This window comes from Ranitomeya variabilis, chromosome 2 (genome assembly GCF_051348905.1).
Source record: "Ranitomeya variabilis isolate aRanVar5 chromosome 2, aRanVar5.hap1, whole genome shotgun sequence".
Taxonomy (NCBI): domain Eukaryota; kingdom Metazoa; phylum Chordata; class Amphibia; order Anura; family Dendrobatidae; genus Ranitomeya; species Ranitomeya variabilis.
This window is the reverse complement of record NC_135233.1, coordinates 485217777-485238790: the sequence shown is the minus strand read 5'-3', so window position 1 is coordinate 485238790 and position 21014 is coordinate 485217777. Positions and strand designations below refer to the sequence as shown.

General features: G+C 44.0%; 1 long non-coding RNA gene across 1 annotated transcript in view; it reads right to left on the bottom strand.

Moving 5' to 3' along the window:
- Nucleotides 1-668: 668 nt before the first annotated feature.
- Nucleotides 669-21014, bottom strand: part of LOC143806876 (uncharacterized) — a 109126-nt gene continuing 88780 nt past the window's right edge. The window contains exon 3 of the long non-coding RNA XR_013221583.1: nucleotides 669-2746. This is a non-coding gene — a long non-coding RNA (uncharacterized LOC143806876). The remainder of the gene's footprint in view (nucleotides 2747-21014) is intronic.

The following is a 21014-nucleotide window of genomic DNA, read 5'->3' as shown; positions in this document are numbered from 1 at the left end:
AATCTGTCCTGAATGCTGCTGCCAGGATCATATTCCTCGCCAACCGTTACACCGATGCCTCTACCTTGTGCCAGTCATTACACTGGCTACCCATCCAATCCAGAATCCAGTACAAAACTACTACCCTCATCCACAAAGCACTCCATGGCTCAGCACCACCCTACATCTCCTCTCTGGTCTCAGTCTACCAACCTACCCGTGCCCTCCGCTCTGCTAATGACCTCAGGTTAGCATCCTCAATAATCAGAACCTCCCACTCCCGTCTCCAAGACTTTACACGTGCGGCGCCGATTCTTTGGAATGCACTACCTAGGTTAATACAATTAATCCCCAATCCCCACAGTTTTAAGCGTGCACTAAAAACTCATTTGTTCAGATTGGCCTACCGCCTCAACGCATTAACCTAATTATCCCTGTGTGGCCTATTAATAAAAAAACAACAACATAATCACGTTCCTCCATCATGTTCTCATACACTTTATGCAGTTAATAGCCTCTGTGTCTGTACTGCTACATACTTAGGCAGTTAACTGGTTCATGCAGCTTTACATGAACACCCGAGCCTTACACTATGGCTGGTCCAAATAACTAAAGCAATTGTTACCATCCACCTCTTGTGTCTCCCCATTTCCTCATAGATTGTAAGCTTGCGAGCAGCAGGGCCCTCATTCCTCCTGGTATCTGTTTTGAACTGTGATTTCTGTTATGCTGTAATGTCTGTTGTCTGTATAAGTCCCCTCTATAAGTTGTAAAGCGCTGCGGAATATGTTGGCGCTATATAAATAAAATTATTATTATTATTATATTATTATTATTCCCCAGGCCTGAATCTGATTGAACACATCTGGGACATCATGCCTTGCTCCATCCACCAATGTTATGTTGCACCACAGACTGTCCAGGAGTTGGCGGAGGCTTTAGTCCAAGTCTGGGAGGAGATCCCTCAGGATACCATCCGCCGCCTCATCAGGAGCATGCCCAGGCATTGTAGGGAGGTCAAACAGGCTTGTGGAGGCCACACACACTACTGAGCATCATTTCCTTGTTTTGAGGCATTTCCACTGAAGTTGGATAAGCCTGCAATTTGATTTTCCACTTTGATTTTGAGCATCATTCCAACTCCAGACCTCCGTGGGATATTAGTTGTGATTTACTTTGATCATTTTTAGGTTTTACTGTTCATTCCACTATATAATGAATAAAGATTTACAACTGGAATATTTCATTCAGTGATATCTAGGATGAGGGATTTTAGTGCTCCCTTAATTTAACTTTATGTTATATGGTAAAAAATGTTCCACTAAACTCAGTCTTGTCAAATGATATGAGCACTTGGCGTCTTTTAGATCATGGTGTACCAGCTGAGGTTTGAAGCAGGAGACTCTTCAGGAAATTGCTGGCTGTTTTTTTTCTTGAAGTGACTTCTTTGGCATTTTTTTTTTCTTATGATGGCTTTGCCGCCAGCGGCATCTTTTTTAATTAACTGTACACATCGCTATTCTCTACAACTCTCCATTTCTATCTGTGTTGACACTCAAATTATATGGAGATCAAATTACAGAAAATGTTGGTATTCATTTATGTGGATGCTGAAGACTCGCACCTTTGTGTCATTTCTCTGGCACATTCTAAACCAACCTAACCTTTTAGCCAAATGAGTGAACAGGATTCATACAAAGGTGCATTGTATTGATCAATGCAGTTCAGGAGTTGTAACATTTATAAGGCATCTGTCAGTATGATCAAACCTCCTAAGTTGTCCATATGGGCATGTAGGTCACAGGAGGCTGAATACAATGATACCTTGATATCTGTCATCTGATATTTTATTCCAGAGAAATCTACGCTTATCTTAGATGTAAAGGAGCTGTTAAGATCTATGGGCCAGACATAGATCTTCCTAAGTATCTGACTCCAGAAATTATTGTAAATGAAACGAGGCGTTACCAGTGTGAGACATGTAGATCAGGACAGCAGACTGTCAGTCATTACATGTCTCGTACTGGGAATGCACCTTTCAAATAATAAAAGGTCTAGAGGGAGATTCTCAAGGAGATCTATGTCCAGTCCATAGATCTTAACAACTCATTTACATATGAAGAAAAATGTGAATTTCTCTGGAATAAGACATTGGATTACAGATATCAATCAGATATCAAGGTGTCATTTTATTCAGATTTCTATTATCTACATGCCCATATAGACAACTTAAGAAGGTTGATCCTACTGAGAAATTCCTTTTAAAATGAACATGTCACCAGGTGTTTCCCTATATAAGCTAAATCTACTGCCTTCGTCTTCTTAAACAGCCCTTCACCAACCTATTCATAAGTGCCAAGCTCCCTTGCATATCTAGGAAAATTCTTTTTATACTCCTTTCGTGCCATATTCTAATCTGCATGGTCTTTTTCTTGTGTGAGAGTTGAACAGTAAGTTAATGACACAGGGCACGTCAACCATGACCATCAAGGCACGAGGGCCGGTGATAGTGGGGACAGAGAAGGTGCTGAGCACAGACCACCAAACCCATTGGACTAGACAATGGCAATTAGCATATGATGCAAGACAATTATTAAAGGCATTTTCTGTGATATCCAGGGGAGCTGGACTCTTAAGCTAGAGTCACACGATCGTATGAAAAAAAACGCTCCAATTTTCAGCCTTGAGACTTGTCAGAGTGAATTCCACCGTAGTCCAGGGATTCCGCTATAGTCCATAGAATCCGCTGTAGTCCACAAATGAATACCTGAAAGACATAAAAAGAGAAAAAAAATGAATAATACACTCCTCTCGTTCACCAATTTATTTCCAAAAATGTTGCTCTGCAGTCCAGCCTTCCTTGAATGCAGTGTCGGCGACTGTGAATAGCAGGAACAAAACTGCTATTTACAGGCACCGGGTACTGACGTCACCGCTAATCAGAGAAAGCCAACAAAGGAGAGAGACAATTGTAAGCTATTGTTGTGGCGTATTCATTTTTTCCTCTGCATAACGCTTCCGGATTATTATTATTGTTCAATATTGTGCAGGGAAAGAAGAACAAAAATAAAAAAGAGGATGGGTACCATAATTAGTAAATAGCAATAGGGGTTCTGCAAACTATGTAGCAACCACATATAGTTACAAGAAGAAAGCAGAACCACATTTGATAAAGTCTGTGCACACCCGAAGAATCAAAGATACTGTATATTTCTACAATAAATTTTGTAATAGTTCAGATCCAACTTAAAAAACTTAAAATACCAAAGGCACTCTCCCAATATACAATAATTAGAAGGAGATAGCAGCCCACCCATGTAATAATGGCACTCCTCTCACTTTCAATTTGTTTGATTGAGTCACCAAAAATAATACAAAGATAGCAAAATACAAAATGGTGTAAAAGACATAAAAATCTGAAAATGCAAAAAAATCCCAAGGTTTCAAGAAAAGGCAGATAATACCACATGATGAAAAGACAAATAATTAAGCAATGGACAGGGGACACCAAGGAGCCGCGGGGAAGGGTGACCCAACAGGAGAAAGCCAGTTCTAAGCCATCGTGGAGGCGTGTTCATTTTTTTCATCTGAATGATGCCTCCTGCTTATTATTGGTCAACATCATGCAAGGGAAGAAGTACACGCCCCCAGAGAAGAATCTCTGGTAATTCCCCATTGAGCTCATCATGAATTATTTATGACCTAAACTTTATATCTCCACAACATAGAGAAGAAATTTAAAAAACCTTAAATACTACATGTATTCAGCACTTATATAAACCTACAACATAATGCACGACTCAGATAAATATAATAAACGTAATTTTATTAATCATAAAAATATAACACAATACATATACAAGGGAAAACAAAAACAGATGGAAAAAAGTACGAGATGTCACCGGGACTAACAAAGTATATATAGTTCATAATGGCCCATATGTAAAAAAATTATTTAACTATAGATATCAATATAGAAAAAACTTTTTATTCGTATACCTAAAAGGTACACTAGAACATGTAAAATATCTATATGTAAGTACCCACATAATATTATATTAGAATTAATCTATAATTAATAAGGCAACATGGCTCAAAATAAATATTACCATAAAGGCTAATGTGCAAAAGTGCCATATAGACTAGATTTAATAAAGTCAATAATACCACAAGAATATAAATAAATTGTAAAAAATAATAAAGGTAAGACTATCAAATCCAAAGTGTCATAGTGCAAGTAAAGTGCAAAAACGATTTATAGCAGCACAATATGTATATATATATCCAATATATTAATGAGCCAATAAAGGTGGGGAGGAATAAATAAGATACGCTATTAACATGCCCCAAGATGCCTATAATCTCTCATAAAAAATAAAGATCCTACAGAGACAAATTGTCAAAACATCAAAGATAAGAGAGATGCAATAAAAGTGGGATACTTAACCATAGAAGGAGCCCCGTGGCAGCCCGCACCTGCCCGACGCGCGTTTCGCAGAAGCTTTGACAAAGCTAGTCTTACCTTAATTATTTTTTATAATTTATTTTAGTGTCCCTTTTAGGTATATGAATAAAAAGTTTGTTCTATATTGATATCTATAGTTAAATAATTTTTTTACATATGGCCATTATGAACTATATATACTTTGTTAGTCCCGGTGACATCTCGTACTATTTTCTATCTGTTTTTGTTTTCCCTTGTATATGTATTGTGTTATATTTTTATGATTAATAAAATTACGTTTATCATATTTATCTGAGTCGTGCATTATGTTGTAGGTTTATATATTATTGGTGAATGTACGTCATATATAATTTTTTCTTAGTATATATGTGTATTCATTTATGTATTCAGCACTGTACTCTCTGTTCCAAGATGTGACCAGTTTAACATGCTCAAACTGGTGAAAGATCCTTATTAAGTGTGGAAGGAAGGGTGAGATGAATCCCTTAATGATCATTGGATTTATTTTGCTAAATCCTCTGAAGAAAACTCTTCAGCAAGTGTCCAATTTCCCTGTAATGTCACCACAGGGAAAGTGAAGCAATGCATTGGATCAATTGAATGTCAATAGACTGTCCATGTAATGCACTGACATGCTGGGTACTCTGGAATGAGAGACACTTATTCTACCAACTTTCCACTCTTGATATCTCTCCTCCATTACCTCTGCGTTAACAAATGGTATGGAAATGCGTTTACTAATCCAGACAAAACATTTACATAAACAGTATTAACTTCTGAAGGTTCCATTATATGTAGTGACTTGTTACTTCCACCTAATGAAAGCCCATTTCTATTTTTGCCATTTATATTATAGTGAATTTGCCTTTCCCAGTATTATGAATTGTCGGCTTCTGTCTCAAGTTCTGCTTATATCATTCAGATAAGCTTATGTGCAGTTCAGTGACATTTTTGAACTTGCAAAACAACACTGATGCTTCATGCCTGACTAGGATTCTATTTGCCTACAATGGTGTTTTAAAGGGAATCTGTCAGTAGGATCAACCCTCGTAAGCCGTCTATATGGGCATGCAGGTCATAGGAATCTGAATAAAATGATACCTTGATATCTGCGATCTGATGCCTTATTCACAAGAAATCCATTTTTTAATATGTAAATGAGATGTTAAGAACTATGGACCGGATATAGATCTCCCCGAGAATCTTACATGTCTCACACAGGTAACAGCCATTTAATTTAAAATAAGCTCTGGAGGCAGATTCTCTGGGAGATCTATGTCCGGCCCATAGATCTTAACAGCTCATTTACATATTAAGAACATTGTGGATTTCTATGGAATAAGACATCGGATCACAGATATCAAGGTGTCATTTTATTCAATTTCCTATGACCTACATGCCCAAATAGATGAGTTGGGAGGGTGGATCCTAATGACAGATTCCCTTTAAGTAAAACTGTTCTCCATTCCACAATAGTAGCCATTTCAGAGTTTTGTGGCTATAAGCTTCATTTACAGCCACAGCGTTCCCTATGAGTATTAACTCAGATTCCTGAAATTGAATGATGGAGTTTAGATCTCCAAAAATCTACATTCATAACGCTGAGCTACATTTTTAAAATCTGTTCACTTGTACTCTTCCTACTTTACATGAGCTGCTCAAATAAAGCTACCAGTGTTTCATTAAATATTTATTAGCACGTCAGCTACCTCTTTATATCAGGGGACCATCACAAGCTAGAGATTTCAGTACATGATATGTGTAACTTTCTATAATGTATGTTGAAAAAAGTTTTAGACTCTTATTCGCATTCCTATGAAAAAAAATTTCAGGGCCAACACCGGCCCACATAACACCATGTACAGTCAGATAATTGCTGATGAGGCCTGATCTGTAATATTTACGGAGGCTTCTCTGCATTTTTAGAAGAAATTAAACTGCGTAATTCCTCAGCTGACACTCAAATGCCACATCCTAGGCGCCTCTTGTAATTATTAGGCCGATATCCCTGCCAAACAAGCCATGACGTCGCAGTGCCTAGTAATGTCAAGAGCCACACACAATGCCGGCATTCGAGTGCTGGTCAAGGAAGTTCTCAGTGCCTCAGGTCCTGCTGCCATGGAGTACTGACGTGGACACCGGGTCAGGGTCCTTCAAATCTTTTTGCTCAATTTTAATGTCTTTATAGTGGTTGGAATGCTATCCGCTATAAGGATATGTTATGACATTAATTTTCACAACTGAACCAACATAGTGTTAAAAGATGGAGTTTTATTTGTGGTTATAACAACATGAGGCATCTGGTGCAGATTTTCTGAATGGATTTGAGTGCGAAAAATCTACATTGTAAAAGTATTTAAAAAATCGATGACATTTTTGCACAAAATTGACTCATCGTGAGGATTTTAATATTTGTTGTTGATTGCATCATTTGGCTATAAATACCCATTTTGAGAAATTGTTGCAGAAAATTCACTTGTCCTTATCACTCTTTGCATCGCTGAAGGCCCCGATACATCATAATAGCTGTTCGGCTGACAGCCATCTCTCTCGACTCTTACCCATAAGCAGGCTGAGCCAAGCATTCCTTTAATCTCCAAGGGAGCTGAGGACAAACCCTAGTGATGGCTTATCTCACAGAGAACAAAACAACATTCCCTAAGGGTACCGTCACACAGTACCATTTACATCGCTACGACGGCACAATTCGTGACGTCGTAGCATCGTATGATTATCGCGATGCCGAATGATTATTCGCGATGCCGAAGTCCCCGGGTAACCAGGGTAAACATCGGGTTACTAAGCGCAGGGCCGCGCTTAGTAACCCGATGTTTACCCAGGTTACCAGCGTAAACGTAAAAAAACCCAAACAGTACATACTTACATTCCGGTGTCTGTCCCCCGGCGTTCTGCTTCTCTCCACTGTGTAAGCGCCATAGCCAGAAAGCACAGCGGTGACGTCACCGCGTCACCGCTGTGCTCGCTTTCCGGCTTGCCGGCGCTCACAGTGCAGAGAAGCTGAGACGCCGGAGGAAAGACACCGGAATGTGAGTATGTACTGTTTGTTTTTTTTACGTTTACGCTGGTAACCACGGTAAACATCGGGTTACTAAGCGTGGCCCTGCGCTTAGTTACCCGATGTTTACCCTGGTTACAAGCAAACACATCGCTGGATCGCTGTCACACACAACGATCCAGCGATGTCAGCGGGTGATCAAGCGACGAAAGAAAGTTCCATACGATCTGCTACGACGTACGATTCTCAGCAGGGTCCCTGATCGCTGCTGCGTGTCAGACACTGCGATATCGTAACGATATCGCTAGAACGTCACGAATCGTACCGTCGTAGCGATCAAAATGGCACTGTGTGACGGTACCCTAACACATCATCTAGGGCAGTGTTCCCCAACTCCAATCCTCAAGAGCCACCAACAGATCATGTTTTCAGGATTTTTTTAGTATTCTACAGGTGATGAAATTCTCATCTGGACAATACCAAGGAAATCATGGAAACATGGTCTGTAGGTGGCTCTTGAGGACTGGAATTGGGGAAGTGGTCTAAGACAAGAGAAGGCTATGCCATGTTCAATTTTGGATTGATGATCATTCTTTTGCCCTAGGTGATCTGTCGGGGAGAGTCAAGATGCCCCCGTACACATTAGAGTGTTGACCAATCCTGCTGAAATCGGCAGGTTTGGTTGACGTTTATCTCATGTGAATGGGGGTCTTAATTTAGGAAAGCAATTTACTTCCCTCCTCAGATGGCCAGTTGGATCTTATCGCCAGTAAATACACCTGTGTGTGAGTTATAAATGTTGGACTTATTCCAGGATGACCTAATTAATAAAGCCTATTGGAAATAGGCTTATAAAGAATTTAGAAATAAAGTAGACATCTGCAGACTTGCACAGTGTTAGTCATACATATTATTTGGTAAACCAGGAAAAGATGAAAGAAAACCACATCCTCTGAGATTAGCCTGGTATTAATTTACTGGGGCAAAGACAGTACAAAACAGTAAGGTGTTTGTGTTCCAATTATTTTGGAGGCTGATCCAATATCACCAAGTGTAACTTACATGACTAGGGTATTGTATCGCACTGGACTGAAAACCTAAAACTAGTTCAATCCCTCCCTCACCCCTTTTACCCCCAAAATAAAGACACCAGACAAATTCACGACAATGGAATAAATATACGGTACAAAAGCAGCCTATTTATTAAGAAAAATTTAAAACAATATATTATAAAATACCTATAACCAAGTGTAGGTCTTGGATGACCTTAACTTGTGGCACTAAGAAGCAATGTTCAGTCGCTTCACACCAAGTTGAGGCTGATAACATTTCAAGGTACCACATCATTAGCTCCTTCTACCATATATCATGGTTCTGCTTCCAGCTGGACCCACCCATCTCCATCCATGACCAGGTCCCACACCACCAGTACCTACCCGTATTAATTAGAGCCATCCAAGGCATCCTCACCACCACCTCGAGTAAACAAAAGTGCGACGCCCACCAAGGCCGTGGGGTACTCGGTACCGGGTCGGACAGTTCTTTGGGTAAGTCACGGGGCCATGACCCGACTCCGTGGCCCTGGGCGTGCAATAAAAATGCAAGGGGGAAAGTTATATGGGATTGATTCGGGACGCCACTCGTGGTGTTTGGCAAGGGATGGCCAACGCTGCAGTTCAGGTCCACTGGGGCTGATGATGACGCAGCAAAGATGGTACAGCTCCCCATGAGTAGAGCGGGGCCCCAGGGCAGATATTACAGTTGGTTCAGGTGGTGGTGAATGTTGGGGTGCAGAGAATAAGCAAGGAATGCAGAAAAGTGCAGTTTTCTTTAACTTTACTTCTTGGTAGATTAACATGCAATCGGGGTACCAGTTACATATGACAGAAGGAGCCCGGCTAGCTTGAAAGCATTGAGGGGGTCCACTGTTGTGAATTTGCTTTTTGCTCCCTCTAGTGGTTACTAGTTTTTTGACTCTGGTTTTTCTGTCATTCCTTTTATCCGCACCTGGGTCGTTACTTAGGGGTGTTGCTATATAAGCTCCCTGGACCTTCAGTTCAATGCCTGGCAACGTAGTTATCAGAGCTAGTCTGCTGTGCTCTTGTCTACTGATCCTGGTTCCAGTTATATCAGCTAAGTCTGCCTTTTGCTTTTTGCTATTTGTTTTGGTTTTGTATTTTTGTCCAGCTTGTTCCAAATCTATATCCTGACCTTTGCTGGAAGCTCTAGGGGGGCTGGTGTTCTCCCCCCGGACCGTTAGACGGTTCGGGGGTTCTTGAATTTCCAGTGTGGATTTTAATAGGGTTTTTGTTGACCATATAAGTTACCTTTCGTTATTCTGCTATCAGTAAGCGGGCCTCTCTGTGCTAAACCTGGTTCATTTCTGTGTTTGTCATTTCCTCTTACCTCACCGTCATTATTTGTGGGGGGCTTCTATCCAGCTTTGGGGTCCCCTTCTCTGGAGGCAAGAAAGGTCTTTGTTTTCCTCTACTAGGGGTAGCTAGATTCTCCGGCTGGCGCGTGTCATCTAGAATCAACGTAGGAATGATCCCCGGCTACTTCTAGTGTTGGCGTTAGGAGTAGATATATGGTCAACCCAGTTACCACTGCCCTATGAGCTGGATTTTTGTATTCTGCAGATTTCCACGTTCCTCTGAGACCCTCGCCATTGGGGTCATAACAGTTTGCCAGGCCAGTATTAAATGTTTAATGCATTGCAGAAGAGGGATTATAAGAAAGAAGATTCTGAGTTTTTTTTTTTTTTTTTTCTTCTTCCCCTTTACCTCAGAGTGGCTATGCTTGCTGCAGACATGAATGTCCAGACCTTGATTACAAGTGTGGACCAGCTGGCTACTCGTGTGCAGGGCATACAAGACTATGTTATCAGAAATCCTAGGTCAGAACCTAAAATACCGATTCCTGAACTGTTTTCCGGAGACAGGTTTAAGTTTAGGAATTTCGTGAATAATTGTAAATTGTTTTTGTCCCTGAGACCCTGTTCATCTGGAGATTCTGCTCAGCAAGTAAAAATTGTTATTTCGTTCTTACGGGGCGACCCTCAGGATTGGGCTTTTTCGCTGGCGCCAGGAGATCCGGCATTGGCTGATCTTGATGCGTTTTTTCTGGCGCTCGGTTTACTTTATGAGGAACCCAATCTTGAGATTCAGGCAGAAAAGGCCTTGCTGGCTATGTCTCAGGGGCAGGACGAGGCTGAAGTGTATTGCCAAAAATTTCGGAAATGGTCCGTGCTGACACATTGGAACGAGTGTGCACTGGCCGCTAATTTTAGAAATGGCCTTTCTGAAGCCATTAAGAATGTTATGGTGGGTTTTCCCATTCCCACAGGTCTGAATGATACTATGGCACTGGCTATTCAAATTGACCGGCGGTTGCGGGAGCGCAAAACCGCAAATTCCCTCATGGTGTTGTCTGAACAGACACCTAATTCGGTGCAATGTGATAGAAAAACCGCAAATTCCCTCATGGTGTTGTCTGAACAGACACCTGATTTAATGCAATGTGATAGAATCCTGACTAGAAATGAGCGGAAAATTCATAGACGCCGGAATGGCTTGTGCTACTACTGTGGTGATTCTACACATGTTATCTCAGCATGCTCTAAACGTATAGCTAAGGTTGTTAGTCCTGTCACCGTTGGTAATTTGCAACCTAAATTTATTCTGTCTGTAACTTTGATTTGCTCACTGTCATCTTATCCTGTCATGGCGTTTGTAGATTCAGGTGCTGCCCTGAGTCTCATGGAACTCTCATTTGCTAAGCGCTGTGGTTTTACTCTTGAACCATTAGAAAATCCTATTCCTCTTAGGGGTATTGATGCTACACCATTGGCAGCAAATAAACCGCAGTATTGGACACAGGTTACCATGTGCATGACTCCTGAACACCGCGAGGTGATACGTTTCCTGGTTTTACATAAAATGCATGATTTGGTTGTTTTAGGGCTGCCATGGTTACAGACCCATAATCCAGTCCTGGACTGGAAGGCTATGTCAGTCTCAAGTTGGGGCTGTCGTGGTATTCATGGGGATTCCCTGCCTGTGTCTATTGCTTCTTCTACGCCTTCGGAAGTTCCGGAGTATTTGTCTGATTATCAGGATGTCTTCAGTGAGTCTGAGTCCAGTGCACTGCCTCCTCATAGGGACTGTGACTGTGCTATAGATTTGATCCCAGGCAGTAAATTTCCTAAGGGAAGACTGTTTAATCTGTCGGTACCTGAACATACCGCTATGCGTTCATATATCAAGGAGTCTCTGGAGAAAGGACATATTCGTCCGTCTTCTTCCCCTCTTGGTGCGGGATTCTTTTTTGTGGCAAAAAAGGACGGATCTTTGAGACCTTGTATTGATTATCGACTTTTAAATAAGATCACTGTCAAATTTCAGTATCCTTTACCGCTGTTGTCTGACTTGTTTGCCCGGATTAAGGGTGCCAAGTGGTTCACCAAGATAGACCTTCGTGGTGCGTACAACCTTGTGCGCATTAAGCAAGGTGATGAATGGAAAACCGCATTCAATACGCCCGAAGGTCATTTTGAGTACTTGGTGATGCCTTTTGGGCTCTCCAATGCGCCTTCAGTTTTTCAGTCCTTTATGCATGACATTTTCCGGAAGTATCTGGATAAATTTTTGATTGTTTATCTGGATGATATTTTGGTTTTTTCTGACAATTGGGATTCGCATGTGGAGCAGGTCAGGTTGGTCTTTAAAATTTTGCGTGAAAATTCTTTGTTTGTCAAGGGCTCAAAGTGTCTCTTTGGTGTGCAGAAGGTTCCCTTTTTGGGGTTCATTTTTTCCCCTTCTGCTGTGGAGATGGACCCAGTCAAGGTCCGAGCTATTCTTGATTGGACTCAGCCCTCGTCAGTTAAGAGTCTTCAGAAGTTCTTGGGCTTCGCTAACTTCTACCGTCGTTTTATCGCTAATTTTTCTAGCATTGTGAAACCTTTGACGGATATGACCAAGAAGGGCTCCGATGTAGCTAACTGGGCTCCTGCTGCCGTGGAGGCTTTCCAGGAGTTGAAACGCCGGTTTTCTTCGGCGCCTGTTTTGTGCCAGCCTGACGTCTCACTTCCCTTTCAGGTTGAGGTGGATGCTTCGGAGATTGGGGCAGGGGCCGTTTTGTCGCAGAGAGGCCCTGGTTGCTCTGTTATGAAACCTTGTGCCTTTTTCTCTAGGAAGTTTTCGCCTGCCGAGCGAAATTATGATGTGGGCAATCGGGAGTTGTTGGCCATGAAATGGGCATTTGAGAAGTGGCGTCATTGGCTCGAGGGTGCTAAGCATCGTGTGGTGGTCTTGACTGATCACAAAAATCTGATGTATCTCGAGTCTGCTAAACGCCTTAATCCGAGACAGGCCCGCTGGTCATTGTTTTTCTCCCGCTTTGATTTTGTTGTCTCGTATTTACCAGGTTCAAAGAATGTGAAGGCCGATGCTCTTTCTAGGAGCTTTGTGCCTGATGCTCCTGGAGTCGCTGATCCTGTTGGTATTCTTAAAGATGGAGTTATCTTGTCAGCTATTTCTCCGGATCTGCGACGTGTGTTGCAGAGATTTCAGGCTGATAGGCCTGAGTCTTGTCCACCTGACAGACTGTTTGTCCCGGATAAGTGGACCAGCAGAGTCATTTCCGAGGTTCATTCCTCGGTGTTGGCAGGTCACCCGGGAATTTTTGGCACCAGAGATCTGGTGGCCAGGTCCTTTTGGTGGCCTTCCTTGTCAAGGGATGTGCGGTCATTTGTGCAGTCCTGTGGGACTTGTGCTCGAGCTAAGCCTTGCTGTTCTCGTGCCAGCGGTTTGCTCTTGCCCTTGCCTGTCCCGAAGAGACCTTGGACACATATCTCCATGGATTTCATTTCTGATCTTCCGCTATCTCAGGGCATGTCTGTTATCTGGGTAATATGTGATCGCTTCTCCAAGATGGTCCATTTGGTTCCTTTGCCTAAGCTGCCTTCCTCTTCCGATCTGGTTCCTGTGTTTTTCCAGAACGTGGTTCGTTTGCACGGCATCCCTGAGAATATTGTGTCAGACAGAGGATCCCAGTTCGTTTCCAGGTTCTGGCGATCCTTTTGTAGTAGGATGGGCATTGATTTGTCGTTTTCGTCTGCTTTCCATCCTCAGACTAATAGACAGACGGAGCGAACCAATCAGACTTTGGAGGCTTATTTGAGGTGTTTTGTCTCTGCTGATCAGGACGATTGGGTGACATTCTTGCCGTTGGCTGAGTTTGCCCTTAATAATCGGGCTAGTTCCGCCACCTTGGTTTCGCCTTTTTTCTGCAACTCTGGTTTCCATCCTCGCTTTTCTTCGGGTCATGTGGAGCCTTCTGACTGTCCTGGGGTGGATTCTGTGGTGGATAGGTTGCAGCAGATCTGGAATCATGTGGTGGACAACTTGAAGTTGTCACAGGAGAAGGCTCAGCGCTTTGCCAACCGCCGCCGCGGTGTGGGTCCCCGACTACGCGTTGGGGATTTGGTATGGCTTTCTTCCCGCTTTGTTCCTATGAAGGTCTCCTCTCCCAAATTTAAACCTCGTTTTATTGGGCCTTACAAGATATTGGAAATCCTTAATCCTGTATCTTTTCGTCTGGATCTTCCTGTGTCGTTTGCTATTCACAATGTATTTCATAGGTCCTTGTTGCGGCGGTACATTGTGCCTGTAGTTCCTTCTGCTGAGCCTCCTGCTCCGGTGTTGGTTGAGGGCGAGTTGGAGTACGTGGTGGAGAAGATCTTGGATTCTCGCCTCTCCAGGCGGAGGCTTCAGTACCTGGTCAAGTGGAAGGGCTATGGTCAGGAGGATAATTCCTGGGTGGTCGCCTCTGATGTTCATGCGGCCGATTTAGTTCGTGCCTTTCATGCCGCTCATCCTGATCGCCCTGGTGGTCGTGGTGAGGGTTCGGTGACCCCTCACTAAGGGGGGGGTACTGTTGTGAATTTGCTTTTTGCTCCCTCTAGTGGTTACTAGTTTTTTGACTCTGGTTTTTCTGTCATTCCTTTTATCCGCACCTGGGTCGTTACTTAGGGGTGTTGCTATATAAGCTCCCTGGACCTTCAGTTCAATGCCTGGCAACGTAGTTATCAGAGCTAGTCTGCTGTGCTCTTGTCTACTGATCCTGGTTCCAGTTATATCAGCTAAGTCTGCCTTTTGCTTTTTGCTATTTGTTTTGGTTTTGTATTTTTGTCCAGCTTGTTCCAAATCTATATCCTGACCTTTGCTGGAAGCTCTAGGGGGGCTGGTGTTCTCCCCCCGGACCGTTAGACGGTTCGGGGGTTCTTGAATTTCCAGTGTGGATTTTAATAGGGTTTTTGTTGACCATATAAGTTACCTTTCGTTATTCTGCTATCAGTAAGCGGGCCTCTCTGTGCTAAACCTGGTTCATTTCTGTGTTTGTCATTTCCTCTTACCTCACCGTCATTATTTGTGGGGGGCTTCTATCCAGCTTTGGGGTCCCCTTCTCTGGAGGCAAGAAAGGTCTTTGTTTTCCTCTACTAGGGGTAGCTAGATTCTCCGGCTGGCGCGTGTCATCTAGAATCAACGTAGGAATGATCCCCGGCTACTTCTAGTGTTGGCGTTAGGAGTAGATATATGGTCAACCCAGTTACCACTGCCCTATGAGCTGGATTTTTGTATTCTGCAGATTTCCACGTTCCTCTGAGACCCTCGCCATTGGGGTCATAACAGTCCACCTTGCCAGGTGGGATTGGAGGCCTTCCCGCTGCACTCTCTTTTTGGGTCCCTGCTGCCTGTAGCTAAGCTGCGGCCATCTCCTGCATGTTGGCTTTGATCTGTATGGCAGACAGCATGAGCCTATCACAGGCACTGCCTGTTCACTAGCAGCCACGGGCTCTTGGTCTGCTGCAGTGCCTCCGGTTGTTCTGTGTAGCCAGGGAGTTTGCAATCCCCTGCCCTCCAGATTCGGCTGTCAGGGCGTACAACACCCGCACAACCAAGGACTCTGGCGTCCTTGTCAGCGCTCCGCTCCGGGGTCAGCTCTGACACAGCTGCAATTCCCGAGAGCCTTTGTCTCCATTCATCTCTCTCCCCTCAGACTAACTCACTAACAGACTAAACTGTCATCTCCTCCCTAGCAGAGAGAGTAGCTTTTTTTTTTTTTATTAAGTTATTTTGACAGAAAGAGCAGCTCCACAGAAGTCGGGTCTAGAGCTCCCCCTTCTGGCCTGGAGCAGGAATTGTGTTGTGCATGCTGTGTATTACCTGGCATGGGGACCTCTTCCTGCTTCCAGGCATGACATCACGCTTCAAAGGGAGGCAATGTCACCGTGGCAATAGGACTCTGGGGTACCACATTCCCCCCAGTTAAGAAGGCTGGTAACTCGATTTCTTCTAGCTCTTCCGGGTCTTCTCTCCCCTGTCTGGTAAATTGGGCATCCTGGACAGCACATCAGCATTAGCGTTCTTAGGCCCCGCTCGGTACTAGATGGTAAACTTGTAGTTGGACAACTGGGCAATCCATCGCTATTCCAATATGCACCTAGATTTGCGGTTTCCAAGTAAGGCTGGTTTCACACTTGCGTTTTTGTCTGCAGCGTTTTTGCACAAAAAACGCATGCGTTTTTTTTCCTATATTTTACATTGAAAACGCATGCGTTTTTTTGCACATGCGTTTGGTCGCGTTTTCAAACGCATGCGTTTTTTGTCTGCATGCGTTCATTTTCAAAAATGCTACCTGCAGTATTTTCTTGCGCGTTTTTTTGCCGCGAAAAAACGCATGTCTATGTAAACGCATGCGTTTTTAAGCACATGCGTTTGTTTGCGCTAAAAACGCATGCGTTTTTATAGAAAAAAACCAGAAAACACACTGAAAAGCCACCCACCACCATCAAGGTGATAAAGGGATCCAAACCCTAACCCTAACTCTACCCCTAACCTCACCCCTAACCGTTTAATGAACATTTTCTGACAGTCATATTGCCACATATTTAAGTGCCACGTATCACGTATTTCAGTGCCACGTATGCCACGTGCCATGTATTTAAGTGCCACGTGCCACATATTTAAGTGCCACGTGCCACATATTTAAGTGCCACGTGCCACGTATTAAAGTGCCACGTGCCACGTGCCACGTATTTAAGTGCCACGTGGCACATATTTAAGTGCCACGTGCCACGTATTTAAGTGCCACGTGCCACGTATTTAAGTGCCACATGCCACGTATTTAAGTGCCACGTGCCACGTATTTAAGTGCCACATGCCACGTATTTAAGTGCCACGTGCCACGTATTTGAGTGCCACGTATTTAAGTACCACGTATTTCAGTTGCACGTATTTCAGTGCCACGTATTTCAGTCACGTTTAGGGTTAGGGTTAGGGGTAGGGGTAGTGTTAGGGTTTTCTTGTTTTTTCTTGTGTTTTCTTGTGTTTTCTTGTGTTTTCTTGTGTTTTTCTATAAAAACGCATGCGTCTAAAAAACGCATGCGTTTTACCGCGTTTACATGCGTTTTTCACACATGCGTTTTTTTTAAAAAACGCATGCAGATAAAAACGCAAGTGTGAAACCAGCCTAAGTCAGCGGATTATTGTCCGTGAAGACGGTAAACTTCACTGAAGCCAGGTAGTGTTTGAATCGCTCAGTCACAGCCTAGACTATGGTGAGAAATTCCAACTTGAAGGAACTATAGTTGTCAGGGTTCCTTTCAGTGGGACAAAGCTTCCTGCTGGCGTAGGCAATCACTCGCTCTCTGCCTTTCTGCACTTGTGACAACACTGCTTCCAATCCCACGTTGATGGCGTCAGTGTAAAGTATAAATGGTTGGTCATAGTTAGGGTAGGCCAGGACTTCATCTCCCGTGAGAGCCAACTTCAACTGGGTGAAGGATTCTTCTATGCTGTTGTTCCACTCGAACGGGGGACTCTTGCTCTTGGCCTTCTTGGGGTGGCCTACTAGGAGGTCTTGCAGGGGTGCGTCTATCTTGAAGACCTTGATGAATCTCCGGTAGTAGCCTACCAACCCGAGGAACTGCCGTACTTCATGAATGATGTTGAGTTTTGGCCAGTCCCTGATAATGATGACTTTGTCAGGGTCTGGTGCCACGCCTTCCGCACTTACTACATGGCCTAGGTACTGCACCTTGGGCTTCAAAAGGTGACATTTGGATGGCTTCACTTTCAGGCCAAAGTTGGACAGGGCTTTGAACAACTCGGCCAGGTGCTTCAAGTGGTCTTCATAGGTCTTGGAGAAAACAATGACGTCATCCATGTATAATAGAACCGTTTTGAAGTTCTTGTGCCCGAGGCAACACTCCATCAACCTCTGGAATGTCCCCGGTGCATTGCAAAGCCCGAATGGCATGCAGTTGAACTCGCATAAGCCCATGTGTGTCGTGAAGGCGGTCTTCTCTCTATCCGCCTCTGCCACGGGAACCTGCCAGTATCCACTGATGAGATCCAAGGTGGAGAAATAGTTAGCAGATTTCAGGGCAGCTAATGACTCCTCAATTTGTGGTAACGGTAGGCATCTTTATGTGTTATGCGGTTTAACTGCCTGTAATTTACACACATCCTCATTGTACCGTCTTTCTTCTTAACGAGGACTATCGGAGCTGCCCAGGGGCTACAACTATCCCTAATGACCCCCGCTTTTTTTCATCTCCCATAACATGCCCTTGGCACACTGGTAGTGGGCCGGGAAACTGGTCGGTACCTTTCCTTAATGGGTGGATGGTCTCCAATGGGGATATGGTGTTGAACTCCTTCTACCTGCCCAAAGTCTAGTGGATGTTTGCTGAATACCCGTTCATACTCTTGAACCTCCTGGTAAACCCCATTCTTTTGGTGTGAAGGGGTGGAGTCAATGCATATATGCAGCTACTGACACCAATCCTCTAGCTGTTCTCCACCTGGTCAGACGCGAACAAGGGTTCTACTGCCCGTATTGCATTGTTATTGACAGTGAACAGCTTAGCAACGGTGGCATACCGGGTAGTTTGACCTCTTTCTCCCCACAATTTAAGATGCGTACAGGTACCCTTCCCTTGCAGACATCTACTACCCAGGGCCGGACTGGGACTAAAATTCAGCCCTGGCGTAGGCAAAGTGGGGCCCTACGCCTAGGCAAATTTTAAAATGGGGTCCCAAATGCTAACATATTGCACATCACACAAAAGCATTTCGGTTGTATTTACAAGCGCTGAGTTCAGGCCGCTAAATGAGTTTGATCGACAATACTGAAGTTGTTCAACGCATTTTTCCCGGCCTCTTTCCACCAGCTGAGGAATAATGATGGGACAGAATGATCACTAATAGATCACTAACAGATCACCATACAGTATCATGTTATCAGCAGCACATCTACAGTTTACGCTGGCGATGTGCTGCTGAGAACAATGATTTTTGTTCTAGCAAAAACAATCTGAATATGCAGCATTTTACTTGTTTAGTAAAATATATGCCATAGTCCTCCATATATTATAATGTGCACCACAGTCCTCCACATAGTATAATACACTCCCTATAGTCCTTCATATATTAAAATACACTGCTTAGTCCTCCATATAGCATAATACACTCTAGTCCTCCATATAGCATAATACACTCCTCATAGTCCTCCATATAGCATAATACACTCCTTATAGTGCTCCATATAGTATAATGCACCGCCATAGTCATCTATGTAGTACAATTCACTTCCCATACTATAATGCACCCCATAGTTCTTCATATAGTATAACGTATTTCCCATAGTCCTCGATACAGTATAATGCAGCCCACATATAGTATAATGCAGCCACCACCCTACAGAATATAATGCAGCCACCCCAGAGTATAATGCAGCCACCCCAGAGTATACTGCAGCCACCCCATAGAATATAATACAGCCCACCTCCCCATAATATATAATGTAGCCCCCATAGAATATAATGCAGCCCCCATAGTATATAACACAGCCTCCCCCATAGAATATAATATACCCCCCATAGTATATAGCACAACCCGCATAGCAGATAACACAACCCATGTAGCAGTATACAGCACAGCCCACGTAGCAGTATACAGCACAGCCCACACAGTAGTATACAGCACAGCCCACACAGTAGTATACAGCACTGCCCACACAGTAGTATACAGCACAGCCCACACAGTAGTATACAGCACAGCCCACACAGTAGTATATAGCACAGCCCACACAGTAGTATACAGCACAGCCCACACAGTAGTATACAGCACAGCCCACTCAGTAGTATACAGCACAGCCCACACAGTAGTATACAGCACTGCCCACAGTAGTATACAGCAGAGCCCACATAGTAGTATAGCACAGCCCACATAGTAATATACAGCAGAGCCCACACAGTAGTATATAGCATAGCCCACACAGTAAATATACAACACAGCCCACATAGTAGTATACAGCACTGCCCACACAGTAGTATACAGCACTGCCCTCACAGTAGTATACAGCACTGCCCACACAGTAGTATACAGCACTGCCCACATAGTAGTATATAGCACAGCCCACATAGTAGTATATAGCACAGCCCACACAGTAGTATACAGCAGAGCCCACAAAGTAGTATACAGCACTGCCCACATAGTAGTATAAAGCACTGCCCACATAGTAGTATACAGCACAGCCCACATAGTAGTATATATCACAGCCCACATAGTAGTATACAGCAGAGCCCACACAGTAGTATACAGCACTGCCCACATAGTAGTATACAGCACAGCCCACACAGTAGTATATAGCACAGCCCACATAGTAGTATACAGCAGAACCCACACAGTAGTATATAGCACAGCCCACATAGTAGTGTACAGCAGAGCCCACACAGTAGTATACAGCACTGCCCACATAGTAGTATACAGCAGAGCCCACATAGTAGTATACAGCACAGCCCACATAGCAGTATATAACACATCCCACATAGTAGTATACAGCACTGCCCACATAGTAGTATACAGCAGAGCCCACATAGTAGTATACAGCAGAGCCCACATCTCTGCTCCCCCCTAGAATGGCCCCACAGTCCAGTAAAAAAAAAAAAGAAACACAAGCTCCTCACCTTTCCTCGTGCCCGCGTTGCTTCCTGCTCCTGTCTCAGTGGCTACCGCTGCAGTGCCTGGGACACATTGAGTGCGCGCGCACCCGCAGTGTCAGGCAGAGTGGGGAATGATGGGAGCGGGAGCGTCAGGTGACGGTCTCTCCATCATTGCATTGAACTGTATCGGCGTCATAGATGCCGGTATAGTTGAAAGCGGCGGCGGCTCTGGGGGAGGGAAGGGTGAGTCGGCGTGCAGCGGCCAATTACTGGCACCGGCCCTTCTGCCATTTGCCAGAACTGCCCAATGGCCAGTCCGGCCCTGCTACTACCCCTCAGGATAGTAGGCCTGCTGTCTGAGTATACGGGTTCTTCCAGTGCCTGGTAATCTTGACCCCTGATACCTATAACAGCTCGACACCTGGGGAATGGGCCACTCACCCTCACACTGCCGATTTCTCCACCAGACAGCTCTACCTGTTGCCTCTGCATCAGGGCTTTGATCTCTTTCTGCAGGACTCGCAGCTCACTGGTCAGTTTCGGCT